Here is an 8740-nt window from a genome sequence, read left to right on the forward strand (position 1 = left end):
CCGCCACATAGACCTTTAAAGTGGCAGGGTCAGACCTGCAGTGAACCGTTCCTGCAGGAACTCCAGCACTGTACCAATTGGGCAGTGGACTGGGTCCAACCGACGGTCACTACACCAAGAAGTGAATACTCTCCACTTCAGGGCATAAAGTTTCCTCGTGGAGGGAGCTCTGGACTGTAGAATGGTCTCAACAACCTCGGTTGAGAGACCTGACTCTATGAGCTGGGCCCCCTCAGAGGCCAAGCCCACAGGTTCCACAGTTCTGGCCGAGGGTGAAATATCGAGCCCTCTGCCTGGGACAGAAGGTCCCTCCTGACGGGTAACTCCAGAGGATGCCCGTCGAGGAGGGACACAAGATCGGGAAACCATACTCTGCCCGGCCAGCGCGGGGCTATAAGAAGTAGATGGACCCGGTCCCTGCGAACTCTTTCCAGAACTCCCGGGAGCAGAGCAACTGGGGGAAAGGCGTACAGACGTAGCCTCGGCCACGTCTGTACCATAGCATCCAGTCCCAGAGGAGCTGGATGCGTGAGGGAGAACCAAAGTGGACAGTGAGACGTCTCTCGAGACGCAAACAGATCCACTTGTGCTTGGCCAAACTCCCTCCATATCAGCTCCACCACCTCGGGGTGGAGCCTCCATTCCCCGGGCCTCGGCCCCTGCCTCGACAGAGTGTCTGCTCCTATATTCTGTACCCCGGGGATGTAGGCTGCCCTGAGAGACAGCAACTTCCCCTGGGACCACAAGAGGATATGGCGTGCCAAGTTGGATAACGGGCGCGAACGCAAACCCCCTTGGTGGTTGATATAGGCGACTACCGATGTGTTGTCCGTATGTACTAGCACATGGTGCCCCCTGAGATCTGTGATAAAGCTCCTCAGAGCCCGGAAGACAGCTAACATCTCTAGGCGATTGATATGCCAGGAACGATGATGGTCTTCCCACAGACCTTGAGACGAGCGACCCTCCAGGATCGCTCCCCAGCCCGTGAGGGAAGCATCCGTCGTTAGCAATTTGCGACGACAAGGAGCTCCCAACACTGGGCCCTGGGACAGGAACCAAGGCTTCTTCCACATAACCAAGGCACGTAGGCATCGCCGCGTGACCTTGATTGTGCGAAATGGGTTGCCCCTCGGGGAAAACCCCCTGGTCCTGAGCCACCACTGCAGGGGCCTCATGTGTAGCAGTCCAAAAGGTATCACGTTGGAAGCTGCTGCCATGAGACCCAACAGTCTCTGGAACTGTTTGACAGTGAGTAGCTGGCCTAGCTTTACACTTTTCACAGCTGCAAGGATGGAATCTATCCGTGGCGGTGACAGGCGCGCCTGCATCGACACAGAATCCCAAACCACGCCTAGAAAAGTGGTCCTCTGTAGTGGAGAAAGCACACTCTTCTTGGCGTTCAGCCGTAACCCCAACTCTTTCATGTGGGCGAGAACAACATCTCGATGTTGAACCGCCATCTGATGCGAATGAGCTAAAATCAACCAATCGTCGATGTAGTTCATAATGCGAATACCCTGGAGGCGCAGTGGCGCCAGAGCTGCATCCATGCATTTGGTGAAAGTGCGGGGTGATAAAGCTAGGCCGAATGGAAGAACTCGATATTGGTATGCTTTGCCCCCGAAAGCAAACCTCAGGAACTTCCAATGACACGGACGGATGGATATATGGAAATATGCGTCCTTGAGGTCTATCGTGACAAACCAGTCCTCGGACCTGATCTGTGGCACGATCTGCCTCAATGTTAACATTTTGAACTTGAGCTGCATGACTGACTCGTTCAGAACTCGAAGATCTAAAATGGGACGCAATCCCCCGTCCTTTTTTGGAACTATGAAGTACCGGCTGTAAAACCCGGTTTCCCTGCTGGAGGGAGGTACATATTCTATGGCCCCTTTCTCTAACAGAGTGTTCACTTCCTGTTCCATAACCAGAACCTGCTCGGGGCCCACCACTGTGGGCAGGACCCCCATAAACCGAGGTGGGCGTTTCTTGAATTGTATCTGATACCCTTTTTCCACGGTCTGCAGGACCCAACGAGAAACATTTGACAGTAGCTTCCACGCTGTCAAAGATTCTACTAGAGGTACCAGCCTCTCGAGACTGGTTTCTGGATTTTGTTGCTGTTGAGTAGTCGGTTCGACGCCCTGTAACGGCGAACCGGCAGGGAACGACCGAACAGACTGCTCTAGCACCCTCCTCGGAGGGGGCGGGCATCCCGAGGCCACTACGTTTCCGGGTGGACCTTGAGATATGTGCTCGCCGGAGACCGCTGCGCCCTGTAACACCAGAGGTGGCAGGGTTGGCAGAACGGTCCCCTGAGGGTACCGAAGAGAGACGGGCACCGTAAAAAGAGGTGTTAACCGCTCTGCTTCGGGGGGAACTACCCTCATTTGTCCTGGGTCCTCGGACGTCAGGACTTCTTCCCAGCAGCCTTCTTGGCAGTAATAACGGTCCTCAGATCCGTTTTACCCCTCGAAGACTGCTGGGTTTGAGTGCGCCCTCCGTGTCCCCGAGGTTTTTGTGGGGGAGCACGGGAGGAAACGCTCTGCTTCTGAGTGGCACGGTGCTCAGCGCTCTTTTTAGAGGAGTGAGGCTGCTCCCGCTCAGCAGCCTCATAGAAAGAACGGCGGGGGAGGAGTTTTTGCAATGCAGCTGCCTGTTTAGCAGCTTCCTGAGATTTAGCTACCGCACTGTTTACTGCATCGCCAAATAAACCCACAGTGGAAACCGGAGCATCTAAGAGAACATGCTTTTCTTTCTCTTTTATATCACTCAGATTGAGCCACAGATGCCTCTCAGTGGCCACCAGGGCTGCCATAGACCGCCCGATTGATTTAGCGGTCTCCTTGGTGGCCCTGAGAGACAAATCTGTGGCTCTGCGTAGTTCAGCCACTGTATCGGGACCAATTCCCCCGCCCTCCTCTAAATCCCCCAATAATTCTGCCTGATAGGCTTGCATAATGGACATCGTATGCAGACACGCTGCTGCTTGACCAGCGGCTGCATAAGATTTATGAACCAGAGATGAAGTATATTTTACTGGCTTAGAGGGAAGTGAAGGAGCTTTCAGGGAAGATGCCGTTGCTGGAGAGAGATAGCTCGCAAGCGTCTCCTCCACCTTCGGCATCTCCCCATAACCATAATCTTTATAATTCTGAATAGATGAATAGTGAGATGTTTGTGGTGCATACACTCTGTATGAAACCGGTTTTCCCCACGATCTCGACACCTCGGTGTGGAGATCGGGGAAAAACGGAAGGCTTCTTCGCTGAGGCTGAGCACGAGATGGCAGGAAGCGTTCGTCGAGCTTACTTTTCGAACGAACGTCCTGCCTATCCTCTGGCCACTCAATAGATAGTCTGTCAACTGCCCTAGTAATAACATCGAGCAGTTCCTCAAACGCATGAGACTGAGGTGGCGAATCCTCAGACTCAGCTTCAACACTCACAACATCCAACTCCTCAGAGCTGGACAATTGCAGTATTGGTGCCTCTATCAGGGGGGAAGAAACCGCAGCGCGTGCTTCCGCACCCTGATGAGAGGCACTGGATCTGTCAGATTGATGCTGAGATAAGGCAGAGCCCGTCTCAACATCCACTGACAGATCCATTTGCGAACCCCAGGTCTGAGATCGCCGCCGAGCCTCAGCCGCGGCGGGACCCGAGCCCTGGGGAACGTGGTCGGGATTGAACCGAGCCAAACGGGATCGGAGCGTACGCAATGGAAGCGCACAGCAATGCTCACAGTCACCACCCTCGAGTGCTGACTGGGCATGCTCCTCTCCCAAACAAACAACACAAAGAGTGTGTGTGTCACCTCCCGTTAAATAACGCGGGCAGGGATGGACACACACTCGATACTGCTGCTTGCTCGCCATAACTGAATCAATATATATATATATAAAGACAGACAACACCAAATAACAAGGACAGATTTCAACACAGAGCGCAACTGAAGACTCAGAAAGCTTTCGTTTTCTGTTTTGGGCCGGCTTTTATAGTTTCCTGGTACGTGACGTCACCCGCCTCTGACGTTCCGCCACACCATTGGACTGATTTTACATGTGCTTCAAGACGTCATCACGCAAAGCGTTCCCATAGCGTCATTTCTCGACGCAACGGGAGTTCCCTTGAAAGGGAACCAGTATTAGATGATTGGCTTCTAGCTGCTTTTATGAGGTTTTGAAACTAAAATCATCTGACAGACCAGCTAGAACCAGCAGCTCTGTCAGGCTGGAAACCAGCTACTTCCAGCTTAAACCAGCTAAGTCCAGCAACCAGCAAATAAACAAGAGGTCAAACTCCCTGTAGGTGAATATAAGCAAATACAGAATGTAAAACTAACTGTACCCCCCTCTATGACCCTCGGCATATTACATAACACAATTGCATGAAACAAACGATCCATTTTATTCTGCTTCTTCTGTCATAATACTAAAAAAGTTCTGCCAGATCTGTATTGACAGAGATCAGTGTTGCATATATTCAGTAGTTTGTAATGATAAATGTAACGGTTGACACAAGTTTAAAAAAAAACTTAACTCATGCAGTCTAGCACAGAGAGAGACTTTCAGACTTTATATACCCTGACAGAATTCACAAAATATAGCCTACAGTGTATCCTATCTGCATCACGGACCACGGGTGAAACAAGTTTTTAACTTTATTCCTTGAGATATGTGTTGCTATACTTCTACTGTTTGTCAAATAAATCAAGACTAACAGACCCACCTTGTTACACGTCCTCTGAGAGCAGGGTTGCCAGGTCTCTGTGACAAAACCAGTCCAAGACTTAATCTTTTTTTAATTTTTTAATTTTTTTTACTTTATTTCGTTTTCTATTATGACATTTGTTTTTAATAAACAAAGGTCCAAAAAGGAAGCAATAGTAGAGTATACCGAATGTATGAAAATAAGGGAACTCTAGTTACAGAGAAATATCCCTGATACAAAATACCACCTCTGAAGAATCAATCTCTTTGCCACAATCATAAATAAAGAAATAGAAATAGTCTTTCCGATTTACTAAAAGAAGGTACAAAAATAACCCCAAAAATGCCAATCATTGGATCTGGAACAATCTCTTTTTTTTTAATACACTTTTTAAAGTAGGTCATAAATATCAGTCCAGTACTTGTGAAGGTTACAACATGTACCCTCCTCAGCCTGGCATGAATTAACCTGGCCCTGAAGCGTGTAGAGATTTGAACTGGATTAAGTTGTGTCTAGTAGAGTATATTTTCTGAAGACATTCCTCCCATTGTGCATCCTCAATAGTGACCTAAATCCCTCTCCCATTTTTCCTAATGGTAGCTGTGTCACAATCCACCAGATCGATTAATACATTATAGAAATATGACATGACTGATTGACTGAAATATGACTGATTTGCAGATATCTAAAAAAGTTTGAATTTTGTTGCTCGAACTTTGATTCGGAAAAAAATGGCTTTTATATAAAGTGAGCCGAAACAGCCGATATACCCTTCTGTTTCCAAAGTGAAAACCCATATCATTAAGTGTGGGAATAAAGGAGTGATTCTGGCATATAGGGCTATCGAGATATAGGAGCTTTCATATACATTATTACATTAATTTTGCTTCTGAAACAAATGTTAAGATATTTGTACTGGAAAACAAGACAAAATCACTGAGTAAGAAAATAAATTTGAGTGTCTTTCTAAGATGCATAAATTAACCAAAGCTTTTAATTCTAACATACAAATGTGTTTTATACCTTGTAGTGGTACATATGATACATGCACTTTCACATTTGGTAGCAATTCAGGTTTAGCGATTATTTTAAGTGCCTATACTAAAATACATCTTATAATCTATTTTTTAAATTCTTACTTGTTTACATTGTCATTTCCATAATTTGCGTATAATTACACCCTTCTGTAACAGTGACATATAATCGTGTCATACCTGTTATGATAACTGTACGCCTCGATCTCTGAAATCAACACCACTCAAAAACCGAACGGTGCCGTTTCACCAATGAACCAGGTTACTCTAATACTAATACAATGTTTACTTATTTAACAGTAGTTGAATGTTGTAAATAATGTTGAAAAGGTCAACAGATCTGACCAGAGCCTCTTAAACACTGATCACGGATCAGTACATGCCTTAAATAACATTCTGTGTGCTTATATCGTCTCTCCTACCTCAACACAGTCTCACAGATCTGTCAAGACTGACAGCAGAGGTGAAATATTCAGCATATTCAATATCTTTCAGATCAAAATGACATGCAACAGACATAAAAAAATAAAAAATGAATGTTCATTTTTCAGCATTTTTGTTTTCTTTTTTTTCCAAATGTATTATTTCACAGTAGACCTAGACTACTAGAATGTCTTAACTTGTAGTATGCAACCCTTTCAGAGGTCAGGGTTCACCTGTCTAAATGATGTGTATTTTGCCTTCACTGCACATCATGTGTGATTATGGGAGAGTAAACTGCCTTGAATTTACAGAGAGGTCCGACTGTCAAAACTATCATCTGTGCCTGTGGTTCTTAACTCAGTTGAAAGACATGTTTTAGATATACTTTAATGCCATATATCTAAGAGACCACGTTGCAGCCAAAATCTTAGTGTTTATTTGACTTTGTATACAGTATGGCATAGCTGAACTGTTTTGCCGGGATATATGGCACGAAGATTGAACAGGATTTTATTTTGTGTTTCTGTAAAAGTAATCAGAATGCATTCCAAATGTGTGACCTAAAATATGCATTAATTGTCATGCTAATGAAAAAAATACATTGTGCCTTGAGCTCATGTTCTAATCCAGAATAAATTATGCTGACTGGACCAATGAGTCTGTTTCTTTTCGGAAATATATTAGGCAGAAATTAATGTTTATCATATATGCAATGCACTTACATAAATGACGTTGGTGCTGTGTGTGTGTGTGTGTGTGTGTGTGTGTGTGTGTGTGTGTGTGTGTGTGTGTGTGTGTGTGTGTGTGTGTGTGTGTGTGTGTGTGTGGCATTAGACCGGATCTGTACGTTGCAGGTGGGATAGATGGCCAGTTCATCACAGAGATCACACACACTGATATATTGAGAAGTCATCTAGTATAAAAAAATGTCTTGCTTTAATAAAGCAAAAGGTAAAATGTTCAGTTTTACTTCGGCATAATCAATTGCACAGTTTATCTCCATGTGGCTCAACTTATCCTCTTCCTAGGCTCAATTTGATGTTAAAATGTTAGATCGGATGGATTTCCACATCAACACACAACACTTACAAAGAAAATACATCATACATTAAAAACATACAACAACAATCGTGTACCAGTCATTTATTTTGGTGAATAATTTTGATGGAAACAGGATCCATAAGATGATTAGGAAGACTGGTTCTGGTTCTGGTTCTGGTTCTGGTTCTGGTTCCAGTTACTGATGAATAGAGAACAAGAGTTATGTGAGAAATTGTCCTTTACTTTGAAGGTCATTCACTAGTGAGTTAATAGACTAAGAAGAATAGTCCATTAAAATACCGGTTAATAACATTATTTTTTAGGTTTTTTTTCTTTCTTTTTTTTTTTTTTTGCCTATAGGCTAGCCTACTCTAATAATAAATAAGTACACCATTTTCTTTACTCAAAAAACTCAAATAGAGTCTTAAGGCCCGTTCTGAACGATAATTACAAAGATAACTTTAAAGATAACTATATTAGTGTCCACACCGGCAGACGGTATCGTTCTGTTTATTATGTTTATTAAATGCCCGAGTTCTTTAAAGCAGGGTGGATTCTGATTGGCTGTTACTGTTTTTATTGTTCATCAGCTGGAAAAAAATGCTCTGAAAGTGATTCAAACGATATCATTTCTCAGTGCTTCTAGGTTATAGGTGTGTTGTGGACTCTGCTATTCTCTTATATCGAGAACGATTTTTAGAACTATATCTTTATCGCTATCTGTATAGTTATCGTATAGGTCTACCTTGGTGTGAACGGGCCATAAGTCTGATGTTTGCCATATAGTCATAGCCAATACACCAACAACATCATCTTTTATAACACAAGATTTTGGCCAAATGTAATGATAGGAAAAAACGTCAGTTAAACAGTTTAAAGTAAGATATTTTAAAACATTTGCTGCATGGTTAAAAACATGCTACTAATATAAAATTGCGTTTTTGAGAGGAGGGTATTGAGATGGGCTTTAAGTCATGTATGCTATAATTAGCATTTTATTATTACAATGTAAAATACCGGTAAAGCAAAATGTTTACAAACATTATAATATTTCGTGTATGCCTATTTATTCCTTTAATATAGCCTATAGGCCTATAATGTTATTCTGTTTTTCTCCGTTCACACAAGCGCCCATAGCATACGAAAAAGTTTATTCAAGTGTGTTATTAGTAGGCCTATACTGCTTTTAAAATTAAAATAAGAGAGCATACTTGACTTTTCAGAAATATACTTTTGCACTTAAGTAGGCTATACTTGACTTATACTGACAGAAAGTATATTTGGACTATGTACTCAATCTTTTGATCGAGATATAAAGGTATGATTAAAGGTATTCTAGTATACAGCTATGAAAACCCTTTCACAATATTCTAATTTTGAATTTGGGGTTTTCATAAGCTGTAAGCCATAATCATCAAAATTATAACAAATAAAGGCTTGAAATATCTCACTTTGCATGTAATGAGTCTATATATTAGTTTCACCTTTTAAGTTGAATTGCTGATATAAATTAACTTTTGCACG

The sequence above is a fragment of the Leuciscus leuciscus genome (assembly GCF_965113295.1).
Source record: "Leuciscus leuciscus genome assembly, chromosome: 4".
Lineage (NCBI taxonomy): Eukaryota > Metazoa > Chordata > Actinopteri > Cypriniformes > Leuciscidae > Leuciscus > Leuciscus leuciscus.